Below are 15,085 nucleotides of genomic sequence, written 5' to 3' on the forward strand. Positions count from 1 at the left end.
TGAAACTAATGAAGTATCGTAGTCTGTGATGGCAACGAGCCTGACTACCTAACTGCATTGCTCCGATCCGAGGCTTTGCAGATATCAAGAAATACCAGATCAACCTATTATCATGGCCGGCCGGTGTGGCCGAGTGGTTCTAGGCGCTTCAGTCTGGAACCGCGCGACCGCTACGTCGCAGATTCGATTCCTGCCTCGGGCATGGATGTGTGTGAAGTCCTTAGGTCAGTTAGGTTTAAGTAGTTCTAAGCTCTAGGGGACTGATGACCTCGGATGTTAAGTCCCATAGTGCTCAGAGCCATTTGAATCATTAGAACCTATTATCTTGTAGAAGCTCTGTTTTACACGGTTAGGAATTTGCTGTTCCGCAGGCCTGTATTGAAGAAGGGTATACCACAGCAAAGGCTTCTGCTGAGAGGATAAGGGCCGTCGCCAAGGAAACCGCTGCCACCCTGCAGGCGGTCCTGCTGTATAGCGAGTTCCGCGCCGTGCTCTTATTGTTGGCAATAGCGGCGGGCCAGCGACGACACGGCAGAGAGCGGGACCCGGCTATCGCCCGAGCCTTTATGACTGCGAGCGGCGCCGCGCAGAATGAGGTTTTTGCGGACGCGTGACGGAAGGCCAGCTGTTCCTCCGCTGGGGCGCGTTCAGCCGCCGTATCGGCACAGCAGAGTCGCCTTGCCCCGCTCTGCCCCCCAGGGCGCGCAGCACGCTCTGCTCCTGCGATTCCGTTTCATCTGGCGCGTCGTGGAGTGCCTCCAGGGGAGCGGATGCCGCCGCCGACCCACTCAGCCGGCTGTCTGGCTGGCCTCTGTCTCGCTAGTGCATCGGAGGTATGTCGTCGATACGTGTGTGAATCGCTCGCTATCTGCTACACAAAGCTGAAAGCAACACCATTTCGTTGCATTATCAGGACCATACCTGGGATCGAAAGACACCTAGGCCTAAAGTGGATGTGCGAAGGTCTGTCAGAAAACAAGGGAGTATCTTGAATAACACGACAACAGAGACATATAGTGATACGCAGTTGCCAGCATTGCTTTGCACCTTATCTACTCTCCCACCTTATTCTTATAGATTGGTGATACCTCGTTTAATATTAGCGATATTTTTATTCCACTGCAACGTGTTTAAGTGTCAGTGGTAATTCTGAAGTGTACGATTTTCTGGAGGAACGATCCTAACTGAAATTTTGTTTGAAACAGGGGAATTGTCCCAGAATCGTTTCAGCATTCGGAACAAGTTTATGGGACTAATGCTCTTGTTCATACGCATTGCTGCAAAGGCTTCTTTAGGCTACGAATTGAAAATCCATTAAGTCAAGATCGCACATATTCTTTATTTGTCTGTATTACTAGTTTCAGCTAACAATCTAGTCATCTTCCGGTCATAAAATATTCTTGGTTAGTGGTGGGTTATTGTGACTTCTGCGAATGAGAATAGCCATGTATGACATACTTAGCTTTACATCGTTTGTGGCCAGTGCTGTTGCATGATAGTCATGAAACAAGGGAGTTGTGCTTTTAAAAATTAGTATCTGTAACAATCAGAGTCATCTCATAACAGAGGTCATCAAGAGATAATAGATATATTGACTCTGTCAGTTACTCAGTTTTAATGGAATAATGCCTTTGTTTTATGGCCATTGTTCAGTTATACTGGCCAGAAACGATGAAATGCTAGTTTCAACTATGTCATGAATGAATATTGCCATTTTAAGGAAAAATTTATTCATGTATGAAGCCGTAACGGCACTAGAACTAGACAAGAATGTTTGGTGATATTACGATGGCTAGATTGTTAACCGAGACGAGTAAGGTATCAAATGAGAAAGATTTAATGTGTGGCCTTGTCTTCATGGGTTTTCAATCCCTAACATAAATACGAAATTTACAACAGAGTGCGTACCTCCTGCTTGACAATGTCGACAAACTTGACGAATTGTTTTAACTATTTAAAAGTGGTCATCAGTCAACAGAGTATGATATTTAACCAGGAAAGCCTTCAGCTTCACCTGTTTTCTCGCACTACATAAAATCAACGGTATAATGTGTACAAATCGTCGATTCACCGTCAGAGAAGCTGCAGAAGACACCAGTCTTGTGGTAAGACGGTTTATGTTTCTTGTAGCACCTGTTACGAGACCGTTTATTTCGAAAAAAAACCATGACGTATGTAAAATCATACTGTACAGGTTCATTCGATTGGAACAATTATTCGACATTACTATATGTGATACGTCACAGTACTGGTAATAGTCATTAGTTGACGTATGCAATTTTCTCATCATTTACCCGTTTATTCGAATTTGTATGCCTTAAATATGTGAGTGGTCATTGAAAGTAGATTGGGACAAGGCAACAGACCCGTAGAGCCATGTAGGCCACCACACATGGAACAGTTTTCAGAAGGGTGTGCTGGGAGGCGTCCTGGCCAGTGGCTTGTAGGCCACTGGACAGCCTTTTGTAGCCAACTTAAGTATTACTGGAAAACACAGATAAGATCATAAACTATTTTATATTGCAGGCAACCGCACCTGTTGCAAGGCATAAGGTAAGGAAGAACCTGCTAACTGATGGTAAAATTGTTCTTTATTACAACACAAGCAGATTCGCCTTTAAAGCGACATCATCAGGTGCAACCTACACGACAAAATTAATAAACGAATGTCTAAAATATACTCACAACGTAAATAAATCATAGTCATATCCAATGCTCAAAATTAACTGTTCAGTGAATGTCGTCAATACTATGGGGAGTTGTCACTGTTCACATGATTAGTCGCAGCATACGCAAATTACTACGTGAAAAGTACCAGGTGGCAGTGTCTTACCAGTATGACGGCAGCGCAACTCTGTGCAGGGCAAAGCAAAAGGAGCCCGCACGAACGACCAAGAGTTTTTGATTGTTTGTATGACTGTGTTACTACATAATAAAATTCAGTATTATTCTCGCTTGCAGTAGCGACCCGGAGCTCCTAGTCATGAGTATGAGACGTCACACTGTCCACGTGCACATGGATTGCTTCCGTTCCTTTCAGCCAAATAGTCTCTCTTTGTCACTCGTGGGGCCGCTTCTGTTTTGCCCTGCACCGAGCTGCCCTGCCGTCATACTGGTAAGAGACTCCCACATGATGCCTTCCACATTAGTAATTTGCACAGGTTAGCAGTGATAGTTTTGTATCGACAATGGGGCCCCTTTTTAAAAAGCTTTAGCGTCCGCTCACTATAAGATATATTATTTTTCTTTTTAGATGCAGGCAAATTTTAAACAATGGAGCATTGCTTCTTTACCTTTCGCTCGCCTTACTGCTGACGATATTCACTTAACAGTTGATTTTAACTCGGAGCGGCGGGTATTCCTATGATCTTTGAAGACACATTCAGATTCATTGAGCAGCTTGCTTTCAACTCCGACCACAGGTTGAACACATACCCTTCTTTAATACTATCTGTGTTTTCTAATAATGCCACGACGATCACCGTATAACATCACGATTGCTACTGTTTCACGTTAGCAATCGTTGGCATCTTACCCCAGACCCTTTTATCAGACATGTCAAAGTTTTACTTCAGTAATTTTATCGTTACTTCTCAAATGTCCTCTCTGACAAAATAAACTGGATTAATTGCGAATCTTGTGCCATTTAATTCTTAATTAGTTAGTTAGAGGGGGGAGGGAATAATTAACGTATGTCACATTCACTCCTCCAATTTGGAAGCACCGACAGTAAGATAGCACACGGCAAGGCGCCCACACGTGCTTCATTGTGAATTTGGCAGTTTCGTGTCAAAAATCAGATGACAGTACTTCGTCACACATTACTTGCCAGACTTCCCAGACGTGGCTCCTGGTGATTTCTTCTAATTTCCTAAATTAAAACCAATGGTGAATGTATAACATAAAAAGTGAATTCGCCGCCATGAAGCTAACAGGGACTCTACGAAATGGAAACACTGCTGGAACAAGGAAAAATAATTAGTAATGAAGTTTAAAAAACAACTTTCGATTGTTTTCGGAACAGACCTTGTACACTAGAGACTTATTACATCAGTTACAAACAACGAATTAGAAACGCACATTATTGATAATAATGTCAATAATAAACTGCGGAAACAAGCCAGACCCCTACTATATCAAATAAAAACAACGTAGACAAGCTGAAAACAAAATAGTGTAGTTTAATTTTCATACGTAAGATTTCTACTAGTAGGAGGAAAATTTTGAAAAATGTCATATTAAGGCCTTGAGTCGCTGGTGAAATATTTTATTTGTACAACCATTATCAGACGTCTGACCATGATCAGGTTCATAGTCACAGCATCGTGTTAGGGGAAACATAAAACAGTTATCATTGAGTGATATAGTCATGAATAATACAATGTTATCTTATTTTAGTATCAGTTAGGATGTCAGTTTATAACAAAAAGTGCTAAGGAGGGTATTTACACATGTTAAAATGTAGTCGAAGGATCTTATCGTTTATGCTTTTCACTTGCGAATTTATTTCTAAATCTGAACTCTTCTTATACTTACTTCTTTACATCATCCGTAAAATTTGTATCAACAGTGTAAGTTATAGACCACAGCACTACCTTATCTTCTTCTTAATTTCTTTATTTAATCATATGGCTTGGGCCCCCCGTCGGGTAGACCGTTCGCCGGGTGCGGGTCTTTCAATTTGACGCCACTTCGGTGACATGCAGTCGATGAGGATGATATGATGATGATGTAGACAGCACAACACCCAGCCCCTGGGCGGAGAAAATTCTTTGACCCAGCCAGGAACTGAAACCGGGCCCAGAGGACTAACAATCTGTCACGGTGACCATTCAGCTATCGGGGCCGGACCCTTTCTTAATAAGAACATTTGCATCCCGGTTTTGCATTTTTATTGTAACCTCTTGGCCTTAATCGATGTTGTGTTACCCGTCATTTCAGTTTTATTAATTCACTGTTTCACATATCATACAGTACTTACATTGTCGAAATCTTTTACTAGGTAAGCAATTCCGTTGAAAATGCATATATTCCTTCTAAGATTAGCTTTCATTCTGAATCTGAAAATCAGTACCGTCCCTTTCATGCAACTACATTTCCTAAAGAGAAAGTAATCTTCATAAAAAAGACTGCAAGGCACCATCTGTACATACGCTGTCCTGTCCCAGTAATGTGATCACTTTTACAAGCCTGAATTGCGACCGCTCGCAGCACGGAGTGCTGGAAGACGTGCAGGATGAGAGATAGTGAGGTTCTGTAAGGTATCGACAGGGATGTGATGCCATACCAGTAACACTGCCGTGGCCAGCTACGCTAGGTTCCTCGATTGAAGATCTGCGGCACAAACATCCAGATCGAGGTAGTCCAGCAGATTCTCCACTGGGTTGAAATCTGGGGAGTATGGAGGCCAGGCAACTACAGAAAACGCGTCCTGGTGCTCTTCGAAGCAAGCACGTATTGTGTGACACATAGCATGTCCTGCTGGAAGACGCCTTCCCGTCGAGGGAAAACAAACTGTATGGAGCAGTAGACATGGTTCCCACGTATAGATGCATACTTGTGTCGAACCATTGTGTCTTGCAGAATGAAAAGATTATGCACAGAATACCACGAAAACTTTCTCCAGACCATAATGCTACCTTCTCCGGCCTAGACACTTCCGACGACTCTGGCAGTATGTTTACTTTCATACATTTCGTGCCGATGGAGCATAAAACATGATTCATCTGAAAGGGCGACCTGTCCCACTCATTGGACGCCCGCAGTGTGAGGTATTCGGGTGCTAATTCCAGTGTTCATCGCCGATAAACTCCAGTCAGGTTTGGTTTATGAACGAGGCGCCTGCTGCTGAGGCCCATGCACAACAACATTTGCTAAATGGTTGTTGAGGAGACACTGTCGATGTCCCCTTGTTTAATCTATGCGATCAGTTCTTCACCAAAATGTTCAAATGAGTGTGACTTCCTAAGAGACCAAAGTGCTAAGGTCATCAGTCCCTAGACTTACACACTACTCAAACTAACTTATGCTAAGAACAACACACACACACACACACCCATGCCGGAGGGAGTACTCGCACCTCCGGTGGGAGGGGCAGCGCAATCCGTGACACAACGCCTCTAACCGCGCGTCCACTCCTAGCGGCAGATCCTCACCAGTTGCACGTCTGTTCACCTGTACACACATCCTCAGCGGTCATTCATTATTGCCATCTACGGCCAGTGGTGCCCCATCGTGGCCTCTGCGTCGGTTTTCTTCTCTTTATCTGCGGCATGCGGCATCGGCATGTATATCTGAAATATTGATGTCCCTGTTGGTCTGCTGACGATTCTGATGAGAACCACCCTATCACTCAACGGTTCACAGTAATTCACTCTCTGCCCTACCTTACTGTTCATCCTACGCCCCTTATATCTGCTGATGTTTATGTTAACTACATAGATATGACCAGAAATCGTTGTCTTTTTCCATTTCACTTCACTAACCTTCACTATACAGGGTGATTCAAAAAGAATACCACAACTTTAGGAATTTAAAACTCTGCAACGACAAAAGGCAGAGCTAAGCACTATCTGTCGGCGAATTAAGGGAGCTATAAAGTTTCATGTAGTTGTACATTTGTTCGCTTGAGGCGCTGTTGACTAGGCGTCAGCGTCAGTTAATGCTAAGATGGCGACCGCTCAACAGAAAGCTTTTTGTGTTATTGAGTACGGCAGAAGTGAATCGACGACAGTTGTTCAGCGTGCATTTCGAATGAAGTATGGTGTTAAATCTCCTGATAGGTGGTGTATTAAACGTTGGTATAAACAGTTTACAGAGGAAGGGTGTTTGTGCAAAGGGAAAAGTTCTGGACGGCCGAGAACGAGTGATGAAAATGTAGCACGCATCCAGCAAGCATTTGTTCGCAGCCCAGGAAAATCGACTCGCAGAGCTAGCAGAGAGCTGCAAATTCCACAATCAACTGTATGGAGAGTCCTACGAAAAAGGTTAGTTATGAAACCTTATCGTCTGAAATTGGTTCAAGCACTGTCTGCAGCTGATAAGATTAAAAGAATCGATTTCTGTGATTTTATCCTTGCTCAAATGGAAACAGATGAATCTTTCGTTTCAAAGATTGTGTTTAGTGATGAAGCAACTTTCCACACTAACGGGAAAGTCAACCGTCACAATGTCTGTATATGGGGCACTGAGAATCCGCGGGAAACAACTCAGTATGAACGTGACTCGCCTAAGGTGAACGTTTTCTGTGCCATTTCAGCCAATAAAGTTTTTGGTCCCTTTTTCTTCGAAGGTGCTACTGATGTTAGAGAATTGGCTTTTCCCTCAGCTCGAACAAGAAGCACAACAATTCATATTTCAGCAGGATGGAGCGCCACCACATTGGCAGTTATCTGTCCGTAACTACCTGAACGTCAACTACCCGAGGCGATGGATCGGCCGCCAGGCAGCCCGTGACAGAGCACTTCATCACTGGCCTCCAAGAAGCCCTGATCTTACCCGCTGCGATTTTTTCTTATGGGGGTATGTTAAGGATATGGTGTTTTGGCCACCTCTCCCAGCCACCATTGATGATTTGAAACGAGAAATAACAGCAGCTATCCAAACTGTTACGCCTGATATGCTACAGAGAGTGTGGAACGAGTTGGAGTATCGGGTTGATATTGCTCGAGTGTCTGGAGGGGGCCATATTGAACATCTCTGAACTTGTTTTTGAGTGAAAAAAACCTTTTTAAATACTCTTTGTAATGATGTTTAACAGAAGGTTATATTATGTTTCTTTCATTAAATACACATTTTTAAAGTTGTGGTATTCTTTTTGAATCACCCTGTACGTAGACTGAAGACTTGCATTTCCCTTTTCAGATTTTCTAGCTCCCCTTCCTCGTTAAAACGTCTGACATTCCACGTCACAACCCTTAGAAAGTTATCATTTTGTTGGTTATTCAATCTTTTCCTCATGGTCACCTCCCACTTGGAAGGCACAGTGACCCCCAGGAGATCTAAATATGGTACTACGTACACTATGTGAACAAAAGTACCCACACACGCGGTTGAAACTTACAGGTTAGTGGCACCCTCCATCGATGGGGAGTGGCAACCCATTCTTGACGGAGTGCTGCACTGAGGAAAGGTATAGGTGTCGGTCGGTGAGGCCTTGCACGAAGTCTGTGTTCAAAACATTCCAAAGGTATTCTATAGCATTCACGTCAGGACTCTGTGCAGACCAGTCCATTACAGGGATGTTATTGTTGTGTAACCACTCCGCCACAGGCCGTGCATTATCGCCATCCATAAATTGCTCTTCAACAGTCGGAAGATAGAAGGTGCTTAAGACATCGATGTAGACCTGCGCTGTGATAGTGCCACGCAAAACAACAAGGGGTGCAAGCCCCCTCCAGGAAAAACACGACCACGCCATAACACCATCTCCTCCAAGTTTTACTGTTAGCACTATAAACACTGGCGGATGACGTTCACCGGGCCTTCGCCATACCCACACCCTACCAACGGATAGCCACATTGTGTACCATGATTCGTCACTCCACACAACGTTTTTCCACTGTTCAATTGTATAATGTTTACGTTTCTTGCACCCAGCGAGGGATCGTTTGGCATTTAGCGGCGTGATATGTGGCCTATGAGCACCCACTCATAATATACAAGTTTTCTCACCTCTCGCATAACTGTCGTAGTTCTGGCAGTGGATCCTGATGCAGTTTGGAATTCCTGTGTGATAATATGCATAGATGTCTGCCTATTACACGTTACGACCCTCTTCAACTGTCGATGGTCTCTGTCAGTCAATAGACGAGGTCAGCCTGTACGCTTTTGAGCTGTGCGTGTCCCTTCAAGTTTCCACTTTACTATCACATCGGAAATATTGGACCTAGGGGTGTTTTGGAGTATGTAAATCTCGTTTCCTGACACCCAGTCGCCGGCCGGGGTGGGCGAGTGGTTCTAGGCGCTACAGTCTCGAACCGCGCGACCGCTACGGTCGCAGGTTCGAATCCTGCCTCGGGCATGGATGTGTGTGATGTCCTTAGGTTAGTTAGGTTTAAGTAGTTCTAAGTTCTAGGGGACAGATGACCTTAGAAGTTAAGTCCCATAGTGCTCAGAGCCATTTGAACCATTTTTTGACACCCAATCACCCCACCACAATCGAAGTCCTTGAGTTTCGCAGAGCGCCCCATTCTGCTCTCTCAGGATGTTTGATGACTACTGAGGTCGCTGATATGGAGTCATTAGCAGTAGTTGATAGCACAATGCATCTAATATGGAAAAAGCATGTTTTGGGAGATGTGAGGAAACTTTCGATCACATAGTGTATTTTAGAATCGTTTGCCAATGGAGAGATCGGCATAACAGTTTTTCAATTATAGGCCATATGTCCTAGGATACTCTCAATGCAGTGGTTACGATTGCATTCTTCATCCTCATGCCGTTGACCGTTGTTGATTCTTCCGCCTTTAGGGGCAGTTTTCTACCCTAAGAGCAACAGAATACCATGAACCTCTGTCCACTCCTCCGCTCTCTTTGACAAGACCTTAGGACTAATGTAACTCCTTATAGGTAACTTCTTATGCCAGAAGTCCTCTATCCCTATTGGGCTGAAAAAAGAATACACAAATGGTCAGTAAATAGCGTAGCGACACTACAAATACATTACAAATGCAGCAGAAATTTACTAAAAATAACGTAGACGAGAGCAGTCCTTCTAAATCTGTCTACAAAGTTCCAAAAAATCCACGAACATTGTGCTTCGAAGAGATGTAGGCAAATGATAGTTTCTTTAAAAAAATTTCTAAGGCATTTTCCTATTAGTTTCTATATGAGTTTTGCGTTGGATCTTGCTCTGCTTGGATCGTCTGAGAAGTAGTTTGAGAAGTAGCATCTATTGCACATAAATCAATCGAAACAGAAGTTCTTCCTATGCGATTTCCAGGAAAGTGTACAGAGTCACCTAATAAAGAAAACCAGATTCTAACTAAGCTCCCCTCGATAATCGTAACTGAACTTCACTAACACGAAATTTGACAGAACCTTAACTAATTTCCGGTCGAATGAAAGGAAGTACCCTGACATATGAAACGTACTTTCTTTCTCTTTTTGTATTTTTGGCTTACGTGTGGCAATGAATAACGCTTGGGCAACTGCTCTCTGGAAATACTGCTATTCGAAGCTACTAAAAAAATTCCAGTCGCAATTACTGAGCAGAAAACCAACTACAGGTGAACTCTCTGCGCAGTGAGTCTATGTAATGTGCCTGCATTGTTGGAAATGTGTCTAATGAATGATAAAGTTTGTGAAATGTGTGATGACGTGGTAAATTACGTATATGCTGATTCCCAGAAATGGTGTATTGGTAAATTTTACAGAAGCACTGTTCATTACTATCAAGAATTGCCAAGACTTGATATTACAAATACACATGTTCATTGTTGATTACAGAAGGTTTTACTAATTGATTTAATTTTTCCTGAATTGTCGCTGTTGTCATATAATTAAAAAGAAAGCGACGTTCTGTGTTGGATACCAGATTGTTATAATGGTGTGTAGACAGCTGCTCGCGAGCAACTAAAGCAAAGAAAAGTAATTATTACCTCATTATGAAGGCTTTATCAAATCAATAAAAAATCTTTCTCTCTCGCACTAAAGATGTCAAAAGCCATATTATAAATCAGTGTCCTCAATAACGATATATTTTTTTTTTATTCTTGATCTCTCGGATGGGCTCACTACAGGATTTCACATGCGGTTTGATTCTCTCTGCCAACAGTATCGGTGCGGAGCGGCCGACGCTGAGATGTTGTTGCAGACGCATTGTGTCGCAGGTGACATAGCGCGCTGTGTGAGAAACAAAGTAAGCGCGACTGCCGCCTGTGTACCCAAGTTACAAGGGAAGCTGATAGTGGACAAATACCAGCACCCTTTTTACAACCTCCTGGTCTCTCCGGCCAGAATTTTGCTGAGCAAATTTTGTAGAAGACAAGGCTCAGTTGCTAAATTCACAATAGAGTTTATGCGTACAGAAATGAGATGAAACAAGTATTGAAATAAAGTTACAGAGTGATATAAAAAATTCTGTCAAATTGAAAATAATATTGAAAAAGTCATGATGAATAAAGATGTAGCAACAGAACCACATACTTAAAAAATTCTAACATATTGAAGATATTTATTTTTCTAGCACATCATACTGAAGTGTGTATTATGTTATTTTTTGTTTTCGCATGATTACAAAAGTTATAACTATCAATGTTTACACGTCGATATACAGATACAAATTAAACTGTTAAGCTGAGTGGGATGACATTGTTGAAAGTGCATAGAGCACGCATGTGGTACATTATTTATTCTCATGGAATGTTCTACTCACAGAATGGATGTTTGTAATACATCATGAAACCGCGCAGCACATTAGCATCATAACAACCATCGCAGAAGATTCAGTGTGAGGTTAAGTTCCAAATATGTTCAACTGACATCGACAACCAAGCGTATGTAAACTTAGTCAATAGATGAGTAGGCTAAGAGAAGGCTCAGAGTATCTAAATCAGTCCATATCTGCATCCCTCTGATAACTCAGCGCCAAAGATGATTGTCACTCATCGAGCGTGGAGTGGTATCAAGTGAGGTAAAAATCGTATATCCAGTGCACAAAGCGGTTCGTAATAATTGGTAGACATTTTATATAACCAAGCTAATAGCAGACTCAGAGGATGACTTACTAGTTTCTAGATCTCGCTGACAGCTCAAAGGTCAGACGTATATCAGTGTACAGCATGGCGCAAACAAACAGTGAGAGAAAGACAACCTGCGAGTTTCCTAGATGGTTGTGCGGAATTGTTAAACTTGCCGTAGCACTTTTCGATAATCACGACAGTCTCTTTGGTAAAAGTGTTTTACTCACTTACGGTGTGCTTCATAGCTATGTCACAGTGCTAGCGTCCAAATGTCAAATCCCAAATTACTGAAAGCAAACTACAAACAGTATCACAGTGTGTGGATAAGTACTTGAGAAAAGCCAAACGTAATCTCAAGAACGGGAAGTATATAATATGTGGAAGAATTACACACGACAATGAGGCGAAACACAGAAGTAGGAGTGACCGATGAAGAAAATGTTTCGTACATAATCATCAACCAAAACAAAACTTCTGCTTGTAATGACAAAATTATTTCTTATATGCAAATGTATAGAGAAAAGTTCATAAAAAATTGCAAAAAACATCGTGGCTTCAGTCATGTACAAGATTTTCTTTTTTGGATAGGACCATGTTGATTCATGAAATAGCAGTCAACTTGAGTTGGCGAGTGTGAGTGTGTGATGTGTGAAGGTAATTACATCAGCAAGTAGTACAGTTCCAAGCGCTACCTTCTATAGAATTCTCAAACTCAAGCCGTTACTAAGGACATAGAATGAGTTCTGGAAAAGAAAACCTTTGTGCACATAAGACATATTTCTCCTGGTATCAAAATGCAGTAGTCGTTAAGGTCAGTACGTTGTGAGTCATATACGTAATGCAGCTGAAGTAAAATTAAATTCTGAACCTATGCACATGTCTAGTAGTAACATTAGACTAACATGTGAGTCATATACGTAATACAGCTGAAGTAAAATTAAATTCTGAACCTATGCACATGTCTACTAGCAATATTAGACTAACATTAACATCCTTATTATACTCTACATAAGGAAGAAACTTAGAATTTCAAACTAAATTCACTATCCAACAGTAAGAATAACATGTCTAAAAGGAGTAATTACATAAGGGCTAACACATCGGAACTTGTTTCATTTTATCTTATGTTGTAAGTTAAGATTTCTTTGGTATTTTTCTCCTGTAAGAAAATGATTAAGTTACCTTCTGTTGTATTATCTCAAGTTATTTATCTTGCCTTACGTTTCTGTTCCTGTGTTATAATTACGAAGGAGGAAAAGGAACAAATAGAGACAGAATCACAAAGAAAGTTATCACTTCAGGAGAACCATACTATTTCTCTTCACACCAATAGGCATTTGTTACTAGAAAGCTTCCTGGCATAGAGAAAAAAATTACTTATTACTGAAGTGCAAAAGCAAAGTATATTATTCCTTAAAGCATTTACTGAAAATTGCACATCAACTACAGTAGAGCAAATAGCAAGGCTCTGAAAATAAGCATCACTGCATAACTAATGGGAACTCCCCATAACAATCTGATTCGTTGTATTTCAAATTATTTAGAAAAAATTGATCCTCATAATGATCCTATAATTTATAAATCATTTTCACAACTGTTATCATCATCATCAACGTATTATAATATAACTTCATAATCCTATACAAATTTTCTTGGTAAAATATTTAATCATGGAATCCCTGTAATCATCACCAATATCTCTATCCATAACATGCGTATTTCATCATCATCATTACACATTTACACGATCTCAGGTGACAGAGGACGCTGTCATTCTTTCCGTCTCTGTGAGGTATTAGATGTTATTCATAATGTAAATAAAACTTCAATAAAACTTCCTGGCAGATTAAAACTGTGTGCCCGACCGAGACTCAAATTAGCAAAGGTCCCGAGTTCGAGTCTCGGTCGGGCACACAGTTTTAATCTGCTAGGAAGTTTCATATCAGCGCACACTCCGCTGCAGAGTGAAAATCTCATTCTGGAAACATCCCCCAGGCTGTGGCTAAGCCATTCCTCCGCAATATCCTTTCTTTCAGGAGTGCTAGTTCTGCAAGGTTCGCAGGAGAGCTTCTGTAAAGTTTGGAAGATAGGAGACGAGGTACTGGCAGAAGTAAAGTTGTGAGTACCGGGCGTGAGTCGTGCTTCGGTAGCTCAGTGGTAGAGCACTTCCCCGCGAAAGGCAAAGGTCCCCAGTTCGAGTCTCGGTCGGGCACACAGTTTTAATCTGCCAGGAAGTTTCATATCAGCGCACACTCCGCTGCAGAGTGAAAATCTCATTCTGAAAACTTCAATAGTAGACAGCATATATGTTCAATGATGCCTTCAGTGAAAATGGTGCTAAAGTGTGCTTTGTTAATACTGTTAGTAGGCTGTCTAGGTTTTCAAACGTCCCCTTAGAAAAATTTATACAAGACTGTGCTTAAACTGATACACAATATTTTTAGCGCAACGCAATCTGACTTTCAGAAATCCCTACAAAAGAGTGGCCCTGACTAACATTAACCTATGCATTTCACAAATCGCTTAGCTCACAAAAATCTTGGTTACTCGAACTACTGCAATACAGCGAGCGCCACTACTGCCAGCTAAATAAAAGATTCAAACTACGGAAAGCACTAACTACTGATAGGCATAGTTAGCAAATGAAAGATTTTAATAGAGGACAAACACTATTTACCTTAATATTCATAATATATATAGCAGTTCATGACAAATTACAAAACTCCGCCATCTCTCTCCCCACATCCACCACTGCTGGCGGCTCACCTCCAACTGTGCAACGCTACCCGCTGTTCACATCCAGCTGCCGCTGCCCAACACTACAATGGCAGACAACAATGCAAACTAGACACAGACTGCACACAGCACAGCCAGTGATTTTTATACAGAGGTGGCGTTACCAATAAAAAAACCTAAACAGCCTACTTACATAGCCCCCATGCTCCCCACAAAAAATTTTACAAATTGTTTTGGGCAGTGGCCAATACAGATTTGAAAAAATTTTTCATAATTACAGTAAGAAAGATATCAAATGCACACACTTATTGATACAATGTTGGTCAAAAGCTAAAATTTTCTCACAGTCTATAAAGACAGTCCTGATTCATCACAGTACAATTACAGTGTTTTTCTTTTTTTTTTTCGAAGTCTGAACAGTAAATGAGAATGCACACAGAAGTAGTGCTATGAAACGTCCCCTTTGGAAAATTATACATGACTGTGCTTTAACTGACACACAATATTTTTAGCGCAACGCAATCTGACTATCAATGATCCCTGCAAAAGAATGGCCCTGAGTAACATTAAACTATACCTTTCAGAAATCACTTACCTCACAAAAATCTTCATTACTCGAACTACTGCAATACAGCGAGCGCCACTACTGCCAGCTAAATAAAAGA

The sequence above is a fragment of the Schistocerca piceifrons genome, chromosome 7, assembly GCF_021461385.2.
Source record: "Schistocerca piceifrons isolate TAMUIC-IGC-003096 chromosome 7, iqSchPice1.1, whole genome shotgun sequence".
Classification (NCBI taxonomy): Eukaryota; Metazoa; Arthropoda; class Insecta; order Orthoptera; family Acrididae; genus Schistocerca; species Schistocerca piceifrons.